Source organism: Calidris pugnax, unplaced genomic scaffold (genome assembly GCF_001431845.1).
Source record: "Calidris pugnax isolate Ruff unplaced genomic scaffold, ASM143184v1 scaffold147, whole genome shotgun sequence".
Classification (NCBI taxonomy): Eukaryota; Metazoa; Chordata; class Aves; order Charadriiformes; family Scolopacidae; genus Calidris; species Calidris pugnax.
In genome coordinates this window covers 441384-461122 of record NW_015092359.1, presented here as the reverse complement: position 1 = coordinate 461122, position 19739 = coordinate 441384, and the positions used below count along the sequence as shown (strand labels likewise).

The 19739-nt window shown below is 44.5% G+C and overlaps 1 protein-coding gene across 2 annotated transcripts in view; it reads right to left on the bottom strand.

The window, feature by feature from the left end:
- FOXN2 (forkhead box N2) overlaps positions 1-19451 on the bottom strand; it is an 85973-nt gene extending 66522 nt beyond the window's left edge. Inside the window, exons 1-2 of one of the 2 annotated variants that reach the window (XM_014962351.1) lie at positions 19323-19451; positions 3794-3918 (exon numbers count right to left, since the gene is read on the bottom strand). The gene's annotated coding sequence lies outside the window, so the exon portion shown is untranslated. Of the gene's footprint in view, positions 1-3793; positions 3919-7563; positions 7670-19322 lie in introns of those variants that run through there. The other variant, XM_014962352.1, reaches the window with a different exon arrangement.
- Between the last annotated feature and the right edge of the window lie 288 nt (positions 19452-19739).

Genomic DNA, 19739 nt, shown 5'->3' with positions numbered 1-19739 from the left:
AATATAGCCAGCTATATGCTCTTTGGTGAGTCTTCCTAGAAACAGAAGCCTTAACTCTGATCTCCCAACCATTTTCTCACATTGTCTACACGCAATTCCATGGATTAACTCCCAGTTTATACCAGTCTGAGATCAAATCCAGACCTTCCCATTTCTGTGCTCTATATATGAATATTAACTGGGGGGGGGAGGGAAGGGAGCAAGAGGGGGAATTAAAAAGTATTATTGAAAAAAGAAAAAAAGAAAAAGGCTTTTTTTAAAAAATGCAATATGTTGTGTTTTACACAAGACATGGAAAAACAATTAAGGATGTTGCATTTTTATAGACTCGGGGAAGTATAAACTTAAAAATTAAAAATTAATTGTAAAGGATTTTTATTGCCTTCCTGGCTAAGCCTAAATCCCATGCACCTTTTGCATCAGCAATTAATGGTTTTCATAAAACCAGCTCTTCATTCAAAGGTCATTTTATTTACTACCCTGCTGCATAAAGGGAATGGCTGGAATGCTAACACAGCCATCTGAAAAACAATTACCAATATTACTGGTTTGATTTCTTTGCTTTTTTCCACCACCTCAGGGATCTGATATTAAACAGTTAATGAAAATCAAGATATCCTTAAGATGTATCAGGAAGAACAGATGGAAAAATGAAATCCCTTTCATGAAAAATTTTGCAAGCCTAAAACATTGCTTTGTTCTGTGTAAGGACAAAAAAAAAAACAAAAAAAACAAAAAAGAAATTTGAAAAATTCAAAGACTTATTCCCCTTTTCTCCATCCAGTACTCGATAATTTTTTTTTAATATGTCTGGGTTTATATTACCCTAGGTATTTGTTTGCATAATATGTAGGGCAACAGGCAACTGGGCTGTACCATAACATAAACCAAAACTGTTCTTATTTAGCAACTTGAAAAAAAAATAATAAACAGTATAATTCTGAACTCAAAACTTCTGTCAAGCTACAATTGCAAACGTTCAATTGAGCACTACTAAATGATACCTGCTGAGGTTAACCGCTGAGGTTAATTAAGAAATGAAAGATCTGGACAGCCTTACCTAAAGGTTCAATGGATTCGTTCAGTCAATGTTGCTAATGGCGCCTAATACACAAGAGTTGATAGCTGTTAATTAAAAACGCTTACAGAGGCCAAGTCAGGGGAATGCCAGCCTTGGGTTGAACCATTTTTTACCCCATGTCAAGTTCAGTGAGAAGTGGTTCTGAGCTGCAAAGGTTGGCTGGGGGCCTGGGTGTAATATGGCACGTTAACAGGCAGGTACACCAAAACAAGGGGGGGCAGCGTGAAGGGAGGTGTGTTAAACTGCTCTTCCACTCGCTAAATACCAGCCCCCCCCGGCGCAAGCCGTACTGGTTAGGGACACAAGGCAAAAGACAAAGTCATCCCCCAAACCCTGGGGTTAAGGAGGGGACAGGGTACAGGATTGTCACTACCCTTGCATGGCTGGTGGCACTGTGCTTGGCACAACGTGTACCTTCAGGGATGGCCACTCAGAAGCATCCTGGGCACTCCCTCCATCGGCTGAAGGCATTTTTCAATGAGCCTCAGCTGTATGATGGACCAGGAAGATGCTCAGAGGGCTGGAGCTATGCTCTGCTATGAAGACAGGCTGAAAGAGTTGGGGTTGTTCAGCCTGAGAGAAGAGAAGGCTCTGAGAAGACCTTAGAGCCTCTTCCAGTCCCTAAAGGGGCTACAGGAGAGATGGGGAGGGACTTTTGATCAGGGAGTGGAGCGATAGGATGAGAGGTAATGGTTTTAAACTGAAAGAGGGGAGATTTAGATTAGATATTAGGAAGAAATGCTTTCCTGTGAGGGTGGTGAGACACTGGAACAGGTTGCCCAGAGAAGCTGTGGCTGCCCCACCCCTGGAGGGGTTCAAGGCCAGGCTGGATGGGGCTTGGAGCAACCTGGTCTGGTGGGAGGTGTCCCTGCCCATGGCAGGGGGGTTGGAACTGGATGATCTTTAAGGTCCCTTCCAACTCTAACCATTCTATGATTCTGTGGTGGAACAAGTGTTACAGGGTCAAACCAGCATAATCCTGATGCCATGCCTGCCCTTGGCTAACGCGTCACTCGGTGCCATTGGTGGTAGATTTTGCCTCATAGACATTTATCCCATGGGAAGTAGTTTGTGCCTGGCACACTTCATAAAAGCTATGAAATCACTGAGAAACAGCTGTGACTTTCCCTGACCACTGGTCCGGGCAGCAGAGCCAGCCCCGTGAGCCACTCTGTCCCTCACAACTAGCACCTTTCAGCAATGTGGAACCAGCTGTCACAGATACCCAGCTGCTTACACAACATGGTCCAGTCCTTCCCTGGATACTTTTTCATTGCTCGAGCTCTTCAAGGTTGCCATTTCTAATGGACAGATTACATTTCAGCTGTCTTCTCCTTGCAAAGAAGGTGATTATAGTTGACTTGGAAAGGAAATGGTATTTTCAAAACTGGCTTGTGGTCTTTTTTCCATCCTTATAGGTAAGAAGACATATCATTTCCCCCTCCCCAATTTTTTTGACTGCTCAGAGCCACGGGGCATATCCACCATGTTGGTGAGATCCTGATTGAGTGGGTGGGAATTGTTCACCCTTTACACAAGACTTCCTTCAATCACACAGCGAATGCTTTTTTGATGTTAGAGGATTGTTAACACCCCAAAGATTCTTCCCCCACCCCGCCCAGTGTTAAAATCTATGGGCATTGTGTCCCTGGTTGCTGCAGGCCCAGGGCTACTGAAGGTAGCTGGTGTGACTCCTTTTTGTGCCCATCCTGACTACAGGTAAGTGCATTGAATGAGACAGGATTAAAACAAAACCAACCAAATCCCTGCCCTTCTGCAATTACCTGATGCTTTCCTCACACTGAAAACAGAGGATACACAGCCTCACCCTTCCCAGAGGTAGCCTCCTCTCTTAAAAATGAATAAACATTTTCATATCAAACCCTTCTTTGTAGTTTTCACCTTATGCCTGTAGGAATAAGTAACAGCGTATTACTTATCTGTAGCTTGACCCTAAATCAATCTTTTCACCTCCCTGTGACTCTTGTTACTGAAAGGCACTGATGCAAGAGTCCACCACGGAAACAAGACTTTGGAAAATGCTTCATCATTTGCCTTAGCTTTGTGTGATTTAAAACTGAATTTCCACCCTAATGACAAGTATCAATGGTATCACACATCTCTGCCCAGTCCTGACAACAGAGAAGAGAGAAAAAAAACAGGACACAGCTTATGGTTCCCAAGCTGAGGGGAGGGAGAAGAAGGTACCTGGGCTTACATTGCTTCTGTTATCAGTGATCTGACATTTAAATAAAACCCTGGGAAACATTTGCAAAAAGGAACCACACATCCAAGTCCCATAGATAGCAAATAATTAGGCAGTAGCCTCCTCCTGAATGAGCTGTAGCAGCCCTTGCCTCAGGGGAAGGGCTTCACCAAGAGGCCTGGAAGGACAAGTCCTTTATCCCCAGAGGAATAAAGTCCTTTTATCCCCAGGGCATTCTGAGCTCCTCACCTTCCTGCAACATCAGAATTTCAGTCAGGAAATACTGCATTTGTTGGTAAAGACTCATTTCAGGAGATTACTTTGAATTATTAACCCTGCTGTATGGAGCCAGAGGAGATCCTTGCTCACCTCGAGAAGTTCTCACCTTCCTGCAACATCAGAATTTCAGTCAAGAAATACTGCTTTTGTTGGTAAAGACTCATTTCGGGAGATTACTTTGAAATTATTAACCCTGCTGTATGGAGACAGAGGAGATCCTTGCTCACCTTGAGAAGTTTGGCCTTCAAATGGAGGCTGTGAAGACCATGGAGAAGAGCCAGCTCTTCATCAGCTGGAAGGAATGTCTTTGATTTTGCTTTCAGCTAATGATGCTCAATGTAGGACCAGACAACTGAAAAATAATTAAAATATAGAAGATGACGAATACATCTTTTCCCATGGCATTTATTCTGTACAATTTAAAAGACAACAAATCAGTAAAAGCACACACTATTTTGCATAACATTTTGCAAAATTCTGCAAGAGATTTAGAGTGGAGAGCACAACTGCTGGGTATTGAATGACTTCGTAAGTAAGACTTTTAAGAGATCTCAAAGGACTGCCACCGACGGCTGATGCAAAGAAAACCCTAGGAGGGTTTGCAGAAGTTGCTGTTAACCACAGTGCTTTGCCACAAAAACATTGTCTGCTGTAGTGAAGAAACGCTCTTCCTGGTAGCGTTACACAGAATTGTTAACTGTATTTGCAGAGGAAATGTGTTTTACCCCATTGAAACCTCTTCTAACCCCATGTTAGAAGCAGCATTGCTCAGAAGGCCAGCCATTGCTCTAAGACCCATGGCATGAGAAACACGACCTTGAGGTTCATTCCTATAGAGAGGAGCACGTATCTCAGACTTGGGGTTGAGTTTCCCAGTACCCACCCAGATACCTCTTCACACCAAGATAAATTTACTGATTAAAATAAGGCAACACTCACGGCTGACAGGGAAGATGAGTAATTTTGTTAAGTTTACACGAAAATGAAGATTGATTTAGGCAATATTATTAGAGTTCCCTAAAATAGATATAAAACTTTATGTGCTAATAGTACTTTTCACAATACAGCAAGGACAGGTAAGACCTGAGGTGGCTTGCAATGCTGGCACCACTCTGTGCCCATTACCTCAGGGACTGATAAAGATCTGGAGAAGACTGCGTTCAGCTGAGTCGCTTTCTTAGCTTACCTCTTAATGCCTTCTGAGATAATCATCAGGGAGAGAAGAGCAGAAAAGCCTATTTCCCACCCTATACAATGTCTCCAGCCTTGAAAAGCACCTCTGTTCTCCAGCGCACCCAATCCCAGCCCCTGGCCAAGAGAGGGAATAAAATCAGGGCTGGAGGAGAAAGGGCAGTAGTTTTTCGGAGAGCGTCCAGCCACCAGTGAGACCAACCCGTCAGAGCTCTGCCCCGACTCCTTCCTCACCCCAGTCGACGTATCTCAGACTTGGGGTTGAGTTTCCCAGTACCCACCCAGATACCTCTTCACACCAAGATAAATTTACTGATTAAAATAAGGCAACACTCACGGCTGACAGGGAAGATGAGTAATTTTGTTAAGTTTACACGAAAATGAAGATTGATTTAGGCAATATTATTAGAGTTCCCTAAAATAGATATAAAACTTTATGTGCTAATAGTACTTTTCACAATACAGCAAGGACAGGTAAGACCTGAGGTGGCTTGCAATGCTGGCACCACTCTGTGCCCATTACCTCAGGGACTGATAAAGATCTGGAGAAGACTGCGTTCAGCTGAGTCGCTTTCTTAGCTTACCTCTTAATGCCTTCTGAGATAATCATCAGGGAGAGAAGAGCAGAAAAGCCTATTTCCCACCCTATACAATGTCTCCAGCCTTGAAAAGCACCTCTGTTCTCCAGTGCACCCAACCCCGGCCCCTGGCCAAGAGAGGGAATAAAATCAGGGCTGGAGGAGAAAGGGCAGTAGTTTTTCGGAGAGCGTCCAGCCGCCAGTGAGACCAACCCGTCAGAGCTCTGTCCCCACTCCTTCCTCACCCGAGTCAGACTTGAACAACCCCCTGTGTCTCCATCCACCATATCCTTGCTCAGGCCACCACCGGGACCCCTCCATATGGAGAAAAATGCCAGGAGAGCCACTCATTCCCTGCTTTGGGGAAGGTGGCACCTGGGGAAGGACCTGGGGGCTATTTTGTGTGCACCAGCAGTATTCTGGCAGGGAAATCTTTGGGTGGTGGGTGTCCCAGAAGAAGCGGGACATCTGAGGGCCTGTCGGTGGCCCAAGCAGCCTGTGGCGGGGCCATGACGACGGCCACGGCCGTGGCCCTGGGCCCCTGGCCCTGGAGGGACCCATCTCCTGGCCGGCAGCTCCAGGATTTAAAAATTAAAGTTTGCCATCTAGCGGTAGGCCCCGGGCATTTTGGGCTCAACCACCCAAACCCCCCCAAGTCTTTTAGGTGATCCGGGTATGATTTCTAAAGCGCATATTCGTGTTTTCGTTAGCGCTGGCTGACCCTTCCTGCCGTTACGCCGCAAACGTGAGGAAAGAACGGAAGGCCTTTAATGTCCTGCTGTGGCTGAGGCAGCAGCCACAGCTCCCTTGGTTGTCACACAGTGCAACGGAGATGGTTCTGCATAGTGTTAAATCCTGGACAATTTGAAAAAAAAGGAAAAAAAAAACAAAAAACAACTCCACAAGAAAAACCTTCAAAAATTTCACTGTGGTAAATAAATGAGGCAATGAAATGCAGTCATTTCCCTCCACTTTCTTCTCTTGCCTGGGACAGTGGTAATTCTCAGGGGGTTGTCTCCTTTTTCTTTTACATATTTATTTCCCTTTCAAACTGAGCCGTATCTGTGAGTGAAACTGCAGCAAGTTTGTGTGGAACTCCCTTGGTTTAGACCAAAGCTGCCCAGTGCCAGCACCTCTGCAGAAGCACGTGTCCTCCTCGAAAGAGTCCCTGGAGCATCCCCTGAGCAGTGTGTGTTGTCTATATGGACTCGTATGTGCCTATAGGATCCATATGAAGACCTCCCCTGGTGTATTTCCATGAGAAGGAAAGGGAAGAAGAGGTCGAGGATCCTTCATGGAGGACATTAGCATTATTTGCATGGCTGTGGCTGGGGAAAGGGCCTGGAGAGGTGAGGAAGGGAAGGTCTGGAAGGTGATCTACTTGGGTGCCCGGATTGTCATTAAGGAGCTGTAGGCATCCAGCCTGATGCCAGTACAGTCTCTCCTCTTCCCCACACACCACTTCTATTACAGAACTCCAGGTGGGATTTGCAATTTTTGCAGCATAATCACATTGTTGAGTCATATTTAATTTATGAACCACTACACACACACAAGATCATTTTCTCATATTGACGCTGAGCTGATTACTTCCCATTTTGTATTTATGCATTTGATATCTCTCTCTGCAGTGTAGCGCTTCATATTTGTCATTAGTGAACTTCATCTCGTTGATCTGAGACCATCTCTTCAATTTATCATTTTGCATTCTGATCCTGCCTGCCAGACTGAGCAAATTTTATAAGTGTACTCTATATTTATCCTCCAAATCACTAATAAAAATATTGACTAAAATCAGTTCTGAAGATCTCTGCACATCTGCTCGGAACACTCTCTTGAAATCTGCTTCCAGTTTGACATTGAGTCATTTGCAATAATACTTTGAGAATTTTTTCATCTATTTGTATACAAACTGATAATCATAATTTTGCATAAACTGCATTTTGCTAGCTTATATGTAAGAATTCAGGTTACTAGTGCCAAACGTCTTCTTAAATACATTGTTTACTGCTTCTTCCCATCATCAGTATTTACAATACAGATATTTATGTCCTGCTGCAAAACTGTGTCAACGCAGCTATGTCAGAAAGGAGTAATTTTTACCCCCTCCTTCACATGTATTAATTCATTAAATGAGAATTAAGTTTCCCTCTTTAATGGAGGAACTGATGAGGAATAAGCCACTTGATTTATGTTGAGAATCCAGGGGAAAAAAAATAGTTCTGTACCTTTTCATTTGTCTTTGCGCGCTGTATCAGCACAACAAAAATATTTGCTGATGATGTAGATGCTCCTTAATATAGCACATAGGACAGAAATGATGCAAGGGTCTATTAATCCAAAGATAGAATTCCTGGTAAAACATGAAAAAAAAAGAAAAGGACTTAATAACCATAATTGTGTCAGTTTTACTGCTGGCGAACAATTAGATCAGAAGACAAGTATTTCAAAACATCCAGAGCATAAATGCTTCCTGCTATTTAGGTGATCTTTTTCTGATTCAGAAGTTGCAGTTCATCTTACATTTTTAAATGTAAGAACCTCTTTAGGGCCTACATAGTGGGAGCCTCCAGATTTTGTAGTTTGCAGAGGAAAAGTATTTATCTTGTAACATAACAAAAAAAAATAATCACATGCTTATAAAAGGGCTCGGTTTTTCCCTGCATGAGACCTCTCACATGCAACGTCCCAGTTTCTGGCACGGGCTGGGGGATTTTAGGGACACTGCTGGCTGGGAATGTAGCATCCACATGCCAGCCCTCTCAGACAGGTGCTTGGGAAGAGGCCAGGAAAAAAACTTGTCCATAGCCCCGCGTGAAGGGAACGCAGGGAATCTGGGAAACGGCTCAAGGGCCAGCAAAGCCTGGCTTGGGCCACCAGCAATAAGGAGGCAGGATGGGTCTGGGTCTGGCCCTGACATCCAACAGCCTTGCTGGTTTTTGGGAGGGTGGATGAAGCCATTCCACTAAGAGCAGGAGCAAACATCATTTTGTAGGTGTCTGCCATACAATAGCAGTGGCCCCAGTGCAATGCCCCCCGAAAGGCGTAACTGCAGAGAGAGATGAATCACACCACGACCGAGTCAGCTCTCACATACAGCCAGTGTAGGTGTTATTATGACTGTAACGGGCTTCAGAAGAATTAATGGCACAAAAGCTGGGCTGGCAGCCCTTCCCGTTAGCAGCGATGCTGCTCAGATCACCTTCTCGTGTTACCATCACCCTTCCTTGAAGGAGGTTTGGCTGCAAACTCCTCCCAACCCCGTGCTAATTCCTGAGGATAACAGGGGCATCAATTAGGCACAAGCATGACTCAGAAGGTGAAATATTGCCCTTGGTGGGAAGTCAAGAGAGCGTGATTTTTCCCTGCCTTCACCGGCACGCATTGCCCTACCCACTAGGTGTCCCTGCCAGCCAGGGAAACAGCTCGCTGCAGCCAGGGCTGTAGTTGCTCCGTGCCATTTGGCTTCGGCTGAAAACATCAAAAACAAACAACAACCCAGGAAACATGTCTGAAATAACAACTTCTTCTTCTTCTTCTTTTTTTCTTTTTTAAACTTCCTTTTTGAAGCAGCTCCAAATCCACGCACAATGCGCAAAATGGAAAAGGCAGCTCTCCGTTTCGCCGTGTGGGGAAAAAGGAAGGTTTTGGCTCGAAGGAGAATGGTTTCCCTGGCTGGGTAGTGCTCAGGTGATGGGCTGCTCGGGCCGAAGCACCATCACTCCATCCTTCCAACCTCACCAGACAAATTGTACTGTAATCTCTTTCCTTGTTTTCCCCGTTTTTAAAATAGATGCTATTCTAATTTGTCTCCTCCACCACGGAGCTGTGAGCTTAAGTGAAGGGTGATGATGGTCCTTCTGCTTCCCAGTTAAAAGCTTGCAAAAAGAAACCCAAACAAAACAAAATCAGATTATTATCTATGTGTGGATGCTCAAGTCCCACCAATAAATGCCTGATTTGTGGGTAAACAGGGCTAGGTGGATGGATATAGGTGTCTGTAGCCTCAGGATGGATTAGGCATAACACACATGTTCAGTGGCTGCCTCTGTAAAGAAGAGACGGGCTGAGATTTGCTCCAGTAATCCCTGGAGATTTTCCAGAGGTCAGCAGAGAAGCAGAGAGGGAAGTAACGACATTAAAGGAAGCACATACTCGCAGATGTAGTGGCTTCTGCCAGCCTGGGAAGAGGGAGGGGAAGCAGGAGGTAAAAACTTGAAGATATGCTGGGCATTTTTTGTTTTTAAAAATGTTTTGTCTCTTTGCATTACAGAATTGGGGTGGGGAAAAAAAAACCTAAACAAAAAAACCTGTTTGCTCTATAAGCTGGAAAAATCAATTCCACATTTCTGCACTTCTCTCTCCTGATCCTGAACAAGGGCAACAGCATTTGCCCTGTCTCCCGGTGATGCTCGCTCAGAAAGAAGGGAAAACAGGCAGCAGAACCGGGTTTCCTGAAGCCATCACACATGAGGATTTCTGTATCAGAAGCCTCCTCTGAAGGCTCTGCATTTTGGAGCCATCAACAGAGATCATGGCCCGTTGTGGGCTGTACAAACACACAGAGAGAGAGGAGAGACACGATCCCTGTCACAAAGGACTTACTCTCTAAATAGAGACGATGGAGGAAAAAGAAGAGGGGGATTAGATACCAGTTAACCGGCTCAGGGTTGCACAGCTCCGTGAGGACGCCCGAGGCAGAAGAAGAAATTCTGATTTCCAGCCCAGCAATCTGCTCTTTCTCACAGACAACCACCTTTTTTTTGCTGTACTAACGCTTATGGGGCGTTAACGGCGCTAAAGATAATTATATATGACTTGGTATTTTTAACTAGTGGGAGCTTGACATCCAGGCACACACCTCGCTGAGCTGGGTCTCCCCCAGGGACAGAGCTCCCTTCCCAGCCCTAAAACAGTTCGGGGGGAGGGGGTGCTCAGCTGGTGACTATGAGGTGACCTTCACAGCAGAAAGGCAACACAAGCAAAGGGAGAGGGGGAGGAGGAGGAGGAAGGCCCAGCCCTTGTGAAATTCTGGCTGTTGAAACACCTTACCGTCTTGCAACACAAAGTCAAAAAACTCTTTGTCTTAAGAGATTTAAGAATAGACATAGGAAGAACTGTGTTTATCTCATGTTAATCACCTAGGCAACTGGGAAAGCAGAAGTCAGCTTCACTTTCTAGTGGGTTTTATAATCTGCCAGTTCATTCAAACGCCTTCTTCCGGCACATCAGAAATACATTGTCCTGCTGCAAATTTGCATTTTTTAAGAAGAAAAAAAAATGTGTCAATAAACAATCCATTTGGGCTTGTACTTTTTCCTTTAACCCAGGCATTAGGTGCCCACATGTCCAGGTAGTTATTTAACGGCCCAGGATCTGCATTAGAAGCAGAGGCTCCCTCCTCACTTTAATTTCTCCTCCCTGGGATCCCACCATTGCGGCAGCAAGGATTTGACAGAGACCACAGCCAAGGCACAGGCTGGGAACTGCCCTTTCCCCGTTGGAAGGGAACAACTAAAAACCTCTCACTCAAGCCTGAAAGGTGTTGTGAAGGATATATCCTGAAATTGAAATAATACCATGCAAACGCAGACCTGGAGCCGTGTATGTGGTTCATTCCAATCTAGGGTTATTTTTGTAAATAAAGGTTAGCATTAGCATCTGTTATTTTGCACAAGCACGTAAAAAAAGAGCATAGGTTGAAATTTCCGTGTTGAAACCGATCCTTCATGAGAAAATGAGACATTTAAACCACAAAATATTTCATAGACATCTTCTACAATCCTAAAAAAAAAAGTTAATTTTCATTTGATTGTTCCTTTTCTTGTCCAGATCGCTTTGCTTCTGGATAGATTTTGATAGCTTTTTCACAGGCTTCTTTTATTCCTAAATGGAAAAAACCCCTCCATCTTGGATGGCCTTTTCCTAGAAGAAAAACATGGTTTTGGTAATGTCTTTATTTACATTGTTTCAAAACCTATTTTCCTTGAAAGGAAATGTTTATGAGGTTTGGCTTTTCTCCCTACATTTCCTAGGCAGAGTTGATGGTGCTTTGCTCTGCCTGCCTAAGCCCAACATGAACTCCAAATAATTAGTATTATTTTATTCAGTGCAACAGATTTTCTGGGTTTTCTAGCTCATTTACAGCTAAGCAAGAGGGGGTGTGAAACCCTGATATTCCGTTTGGGCAACATTTATAAAGACTTCCCCCTTCCCGACTTCGCAAAGTTATAAATAATTATACAAAAGGCGCAAAGCTTTGGAGAAACAAGCCACATTTTATGAGGCCCAGAAACTGAGGGAATTAGGAATTTTTCCATTCCCTTGGATGAGTTTTGGTTTCAACGCTAGAAAGTCAGATTCATCTGAACAGGCTGAACAAATGGAAAAGTTATGAAGCCATGGACAAGATGATACACTTTGCTCCACAGAGGCTACTGAAGGTGGCAGAGAGAAGAAGAAACGCATGATCTGATCAGCCACCAATCTCTCCAGCAAAACCAGCACAAACCAAGCAAGAAGAAGAAAAACCAGAGCAAACCCTGGTAAACCCTTTTCAAGGGGATAAATTCCTGGTGGGGGTGAAGGGGGAAAGCTGTGTCTGTGGCCGTAGCTCTCAGGGCAGCGAGAACAACCTGAAGAGCACAGGGCTGAGGTGGGTGACCTGCCTCAACGAACATGGACAAACAGGAAAAGCTCCTAGATCCAACGTGTAGATCCAACAAACAGCCTGCAAGGGTTGTGGTTGGGTTTTTTTTTTCCCCAAGGTCATGCAGCAGTAAAGGGGAAAGAACTGAAGGCCTCGAAAATTCAGGAAGTGAAAGGAAACAGTCTGGATGTTTCTTAAATTTACAGTTAACAGAAGGTAGAGATATACTGCTGATACACTAAGATGGAATTAAAAATGAAACATTAAAGGCTCACTCTTGGTTATTTTCAATAATTAATGAATTAAATTCCTAACCATGCTGCATCTGCCTTTAAATTATAACACGGATCATGACACAGGATAAAGCCTGAAAACCTTATAGGATTTAAGGACAAGGTACTCCTGAAGAGGGTACAGCAAAGGGCTACGAAGATGTTCAGGGGACTGGAACAACAAGGAAGGGCTGAGGGACTCGGGTCTTTTTAGTCTGGAAAAGACTGAGGGGGGATCTGATCAATGCTTATAAATACTTCAAGGATGGGTGTCAGGAGGATGGGGCTGGTCTTTTCTCTGCGGTGCCCAGCACCAGGACAAGAAGAAACGGGCACAAACTTAAACACAGGAAGTTCCATCTAAACATAAGGAAGAACTTCTTTCCTTTGAGGGTGGCAGAGCCCTGGAAGAGGCTGCCCAGAGAGGTGGTGGAGTCTCCCTCTCTGGAGACATTCAAAACTCACCTGGACACGATCCTGCAAAGCAACTGTCATCTCCAAACAGACTTGTTGAACCCGGGCCCGGAAATTATGAATAACTGGGCAGTCATATGTGCAAAGAAAGACTCTGACATTGGCAGACAGAAAGTGTTAAGGTGATGGAATAAAGGAAAGGGACATTGGAATAAAATGGGGGCATTTGGCAAGGAGAAAGGTTCTGTGGCATTGGGAGCTGGCTGCACCCGGGGGGCATCTCTCTGGCTTTGTAGGAAAAAAAGAAGCTAAACCTGTATGTTACAAAGGGCTGCAATATGGGACAAGAAGCCATATGTTGTTGTTTCCACTCCCTCTGCAAAAGACATCCTCCCTAAAGTCTTGATCAAGGAATGGGTTGTAAATCATAGAGGAGGCAGGATGCAAAATTCAGTAATCTCCATTAACTGACACTAGGCTAAAACCATAATTGGTAAAAAAAAAAGTGGTTTGGGGCAGTCTATTAGCTTCTGCTTTGCTGTTCATCATTCTCACAAGTTCGTAACAGAGTACAAGGCAGTAAGATACCCAGCTGTCTATTAATAATTGATTTCATGTAACACATGAAGTCTGTGTAATCCGTTTCCTTGTTCCTCCGTTTAATAAAATCCATGAATCACGGTGACCAGTAAAGAGGCTGATTGACCACACGATGCTAACTCTTTTCCTAACTCCAGCTGCTGACTTGCACTTAAGAAAGCTAAATGTCTGCTAAATACTTTGTGGTTATAACAGGGATGCTGTGGAAAAGGGAGGCAATTAGTCAGCAGAGTAAGATAATGTTCGCTTTTGGATAAGAGCTTGTAACTCTGCCTTCTGCTACTTCCACTAGTTCAAAGTCTGCCCAACATTAGATACTAAAAGAACTGTTGACATAGATCTCTCTCTTTTTGGTCCAGTGTATTGCCTCTCCCAGACCTAAGGGAAGATTTAACTCGCAAGCAGGAGCTGCTTTTATTCTCAACATATTGCAATATGTATGTCAGTTCCATGATATCTACCTACCCCACAATGACAAAAGATTTCCTATTTTCAGTACCTTTTCAAGGTGAGGAACTGCTACTCTTCTTCTTTTACTAATAGGGAAATAGGGCACAGAGAGTGGGTTGAGGACCTGGCTTTGCTAGAGCTTTTCATTGTATTATTTCAGGCACTTCTGCTCGTCAACATATGTGTGTTTTTCACCAATGCCAAGATTTTCACTCAGCAAGTGTCACTTCCTTTGTTAGCTCCAAATGTGCAGAGGTTGAAAGGGCATCTTCACTCGTGAAAAATCTCTCAAGAACTTTTATAAATCATTCAGATTTCTGGATGAAAATGTTTCCTTTCACACACTTCTTAGTGCCAAATACAGGCCCATCTGGAATCATTATTAATTCTGTTGAACTGTTTAATTCCAAGTGTGGGGTTTTTTTTTTTTAAAGAAAGACTTGATTCAGTATTTTATAACCATAATTGGAATAGCGCATTAAGACTCAACAGCTCATTTTTTTATTCTGGGAAATGGCAAGCAACACATCTTGTACTCAATCAGTTACATTAGTGGAGCAATGCTGAAAAATCTTGTGTCATGCCTTTACCCCCACGTTTAATTCTTCTTATAAATTTATTTTCCATACACACAGAAACTAAAATACTCCTTGGGGGCTTAAGAGAGCTTCTTAAACAGTTTGGAGGACTCTTTTGTGCCTGCTCCATTGAGCACATCAGCCAGAGAATTAGAAGAATAGATGCCCTGCCACTGAAATGCCCGAGCAAAGTGCAAAGCATTCTCCTTCATATAAAAACTCAGGTCAAAATGGTTGTTTCTGGTTCATCATCAGGAACGAGCTATTAAATTCAGTTTGCAAGCAATGTCCCATTCACATTTCAAAAAATAAAAAGAAAAATCACACAAAACAAACAGTGGCTTTGTGTGAGTCTGCTTACCTAGTTTAATTTTGCATTAAACATTGCCTCTAGGATTTGTATGCACATGTCTGAGGGAGGGGAACTCAACTTTTTCTATCTTTGATCCCAATGGCCCAATTCCCATTGACTCAAACTCAGGTCAGCTGGGGACTTCTCTGCAAGACTTCTCCGTGTGCAAGCGATGCAGGAGACACTTGGGTTGTATGTTTGGCTCTTTGACCGTGACGTTGAAGAGCAGCCACATGTCTTCATACCTGTGTGTGGTGGCACAGCCCACTGGGTGCCATCAGGGTGTAGATGAAAGCACCAAAAGGTTGTCATCCCTAGAAGCAGGTGATTAATGCTCGGCCACAGAGATCTGTGGGTATGGAATCAGTCAGGTTTTAGAGTGGTACAATTATAAATTCATAGCCAGACTGTCATGATACAAATTAGTCTCAGTGCTCACTTCTTTGGCAAAACTCCCATTCTTTGGATGCCTTTCTGGTGGAATTTACTGTGACATGAAAGATATCCAAAATACGGATAGAAGGAATAGTTTTCCAAGTGCAAAATTCACCACAAGTGTTCACCATAAAATAAGCTGTAAGGGAGCTTTCATGTCTCTGGTCCACAAGAGGGTCAGCTTTGAAGTGAGATGAAGTTATTCAGGGCCTTATCCAGGTGGGTTTTGAATATATTCAAGCATGGAGAGTCTACAACCTCTCTGAGCTCCTGTTCTAGTGCTTGATCATCTTCACTATGCAGCTCTTCTCTTTATATGTAATTGGGATTTACCTTGCTCCAGCTGGTGTTCACTGCCCCTTGCCCTTTTGCTGTGCACCCCCAAGAAGAGTTTGGCTCCATCTTCTCTAAAACCACTTAATAGGTAGTTACACAGAGCAATAAGATATTCTCTTAGCCATGTCTTCTTTGGGATGAACAACCAGCATTCTCAGCCTGTCCTTGTACACCACAGGATCCAGCACCCTGAGCATCCTGGTGGCTGTTGCTGAACTTGCTTCAGTGTGGAACCATAGAATCCTAGAATGGTTTGAGTTGAAAGGGATCTTAGAGACCTTCTAGTTCCAACTCTCCTGCCATGGGCAGGGACACCTCCCACTAGACCCAGGTTGCTCAGAGCCCCATCCAACGTGGCCTTGAACACCTCCAACACATCTACCACTTCTTGAACCATAGAATCCTAGAATGGTTTGAGTTGAAAGGGATCTTAGAGACCTTCTAGTTCCAACTCTCCTGCCATGGGCAGGGACACCTCCCACTAGACCCAGGTTGCTCAGAGCCCCATCCAACGTGGCCTTGAACACCTCCAACACATCTACCACTTCTTTGAGCAACCTGTTCCAGTGTATCACCACCCTCACAGCTTTAATGAAGATATTAAATAGCATCAGAGCCAGTAGTGCCTCCTGAGGAACACCACTAGTGTTCACCACTGGCTAGTTCAACTCTGACCTGGTGTGTGTTCTTCCTTCAGCCCCGTGGTCCAGCCAATTTTCTATTCAATCTTGTCCTTCTCCTGATCAGTCCTCACATCTCCAACTCAGCACCCAGGATACTACTGGAGAGTGTCAAAAGCCTTATCAAGGTTCAGGGAAACAACATCTGCTGCTCCCCATTGCCTACTGAGATACCCATTGCCCACTGGCACTGCCCATTGGCATCACTGCCCTTAGTGCTGTCCACCCTGTTCATCACAGAGACCTCGTGAAAGGATCCTAATGAAATTGGTTTCCTGGTACAGCTAATATAGCACTGAGGACTTGATTGAATAGCAACACCAAGAGACAACGGCAAAATAAATGCTGTTTGAAAATATTGCTGCAAACTCATCATATCCATAGATAAAGGGTTGATGTGTTAGGAATCAGCTTCCCTGGAATATTCCTCTAATTGTTATGGTTCTTTAGGTGTAGGGAAATAATTTTCTGGATTTGGATCACTACGTTAGTTAGTCTGACAAGCCCAAAATAAAGCAAATTTTCACACATCAATCATTAGCATATTTGCCTAAGAAACAGTGTGCAGAATTCATGCAAAATCAACAGCTTATTCAAGTAAATACATATTCATAATTATTCTATGTGAAATACTGCCTTCTGAGTTTATTCAGTGAATACTAACTACTTTCCTAACACTTATACCAAAATAACAGTTCCCCTGTTACTATGGAGAGGGAGAGGAGAAAGTACTGTGCTTCAGCACTAATTGTAAAGTCTTTGGAGTACGAACAAGATAGTGTCATTCCCTCATATACAGTAATAATAATTTAGCAGCCCAAAGTGTTACATTCAAGGTTTTAGAGAGAGACACAGAAAGATGCTGATGGTCTAGAGACCTACCGAAGGGTTGTTTTATGGGAGGGACATTTTCAGAGATAATGAAGGGAAAGTGTAACTCTCAGCTGAAGCGAAACAAACATGAGCACAGATCTGGCATTAGCAAACGTGCTACATCTTAAACCGATTCTAGCTGGCTGGACACAACCATTGCTATCACAGCCAATCCCTTTTGCACCTCGGTTAGCAAAGCCAAGTGAGGATACATATACTTGAAGGAATCAGTATGCACGTGTGTGCACGTACACACCTGCAGACACACATCCATTTGATTCCTCATCTCCATAACCTGATCTGCCTGCAGCAAGCAATCGCTCCACTTCACCCCTCCAACGCGTTGGAAAGGACAAGCCTTGCATGTTTTATTACCACGGGTGTAGAAAAACTAGACTGCAACTCACATTGATCAGGGAGCCAATAAGGCGAGGAACCCTCCTTGCAATATGGAGCCTGCAGGAGCAGTGATTGCCCAGCGGCGATTGCAGCGCTGCCAAGCGTCACCGCAGCGAGGAGGCACAGAGAGACTCTCTCAAATAAAGGACGGGGCACGCTGCGTTTCACAGTGCAGCTAAAAATAATATTTGACACTTTAACACCTTTTTGCTGAGGATTACTAAGCACTTTGTACAAGCTAATGATATTCGGGTTCCAAGCACCCGTATGTGGGGTGTTTTCCATATATGATATTCGGGTTCCAAGCACCCGTATGTGGCAGTTTTCCATATGGCAGAGGGGCTTTTTCATCCCTAAAAGCATGTCGCTCTCATTATTATGCAGCAGATTTTTTTTTTTTTTTGTTTCTGTACACCAGGCCTGGGTTCTTACAAGGAAGTGATTATACTTGTCTAAATGGAGATTCTGGTGACAAGATAATTTACAACGCTCTGTTGCATAATCATTGAGCCAAGGTCAGGGAAACCATTGATGTAGCAAAGTCAGGGCAGCTGTAAATAAAACACACATCACGGAAGGGTTCATTCTCAGTGGGAACAGACGGAGAAGAAAGAACAGACAAGAAAGAATCTTGCCATGGTAAAATCTTATCCCCCCCCCTCTTTGACTCCACAGATCCTGTGCCTGGCTAATTAAAGAAGGAGGTGTAACTATCAATCTAATCTCGCTTGTTCTCAAATTTGCCATAATTTCTACACTTGAGAGGCTTGGTGAAATGAAACAGCACTACTACAGTTTTCCATTCATCAGCAGGAAGCAGAACAACTCAGGGAATTGAGCTAAAAATAATGAAGAAGAAGCGGGATCAGGTGCCGCGCACATGCATCTGTGTCTGCACACGGGCATTCAGGCACAGGAGCATTCACTGGAGGCAGGAGCAGGAGATGAGCACCACCAGTCATTTCATCTCGCCATATGAATGCTTGCAGATGTACTCCCAGCTTACCTATTCAAGGCAAAAATGCCCAGGAAAACTGCCATCAAATGATGCTATAAACAAAACCCGGCTTTTCAAACCAATATGGCCACCAGAATCATAGAATCATAGAATCATTGAGGTTGGAAGAGACCCTTGGGATCATCGAGTCCAACCATCTACCCTACTCTACAAAGTCCTCCCCTACACCATGTCCCTTAGCACTGCATCTAAATGACCCTTAAACACAGCCAGGGATGGTGACTCCCCCCCCTCCCTGGGCAGCCTGTTCCAATGCCCTATCACTCTTTCGGTGAAAAATTCCTTCCTAATGTTCAATCTAACCCTACCCTGTTGGAGCTTGAAGCGATTCCCTCTCGTTCTATTGTTAATTACCTGCGAGAAGAGACCAGCACCAACCTCTCTACAGTGTCCTTTCAAGTAGTTGTAGAGAGTGATGAGGTCTCCCCTCAGCCTCCTCTTCCTCATACTAAACAGTCCCAACTCCCTCAGCCGCTCCTCATACGATTTGTTTTCCAGCCCCCTCACCAGCTTCGTCGCCCTCCTCTGCACTCGCTCCAGCACCTCGATATCTCTCTTGTATTGAGGTGCCCAAAACTGGACACAATACTCGAGGTGTGGCCTCACCAGTGCCGAGTACAGGGGCACAATCACCTCCCTACTTCTGCTGGCCACACTATTTCTAATACAAGCCAGAATGCCGTTGGCTTTCTTGGCCACCTGGGCATGACACCATCAGCGGTGCTGCAGGAGCCACTCGGGAGCTGCTGGGGCAACCACAGCACGCAGGGTGCTCGGCACGTGGCCCTGTCCCCAGCCCAGGGTGGGTGCAGAGCAGAGATGGCACCCTTCAGCAGGAAGCTCTGGTGTTATTTCACACGCACCCCCCATCGCTTTGCATTTGGGCAGCAACACGAGAGTTTTTCAGAAAGAATTGGGGTGACTTTGGTACCTTTTCCATACAGGGACATCGGGAGCGAGGTGCAGGGCTGCTGGAGGGGGCTCTGCTCGGCACGACATGGATGCAGCTGGTCCAGAACCTCCTTGGAAAGATGGACTGGTCAGACACACAGATATCCTGGATGGTCAGAGCTGTTCTTCAAAATCCACTTGTGTGAGATCCCTGAAAGAGAGAGGACATGCCTGAGGGGCCGGCCCTAGGATGGAGGACTGAACTAAATAAGTAGTTCTTACCCCAGGAACCCGCTATCCAGCAAGAAGGATTTCTGAGAAAGATTCTTCAACATTACCACAAGGCAGCCAAAACATACAATTACTTGCCATGTTCCAGGAAAAGCCTGAACTATCTAGTTGGCAGCTCTTTTTAAAAGCGTATAAAGAAGTGATAACGGGCCAAATCCTCAAGCCA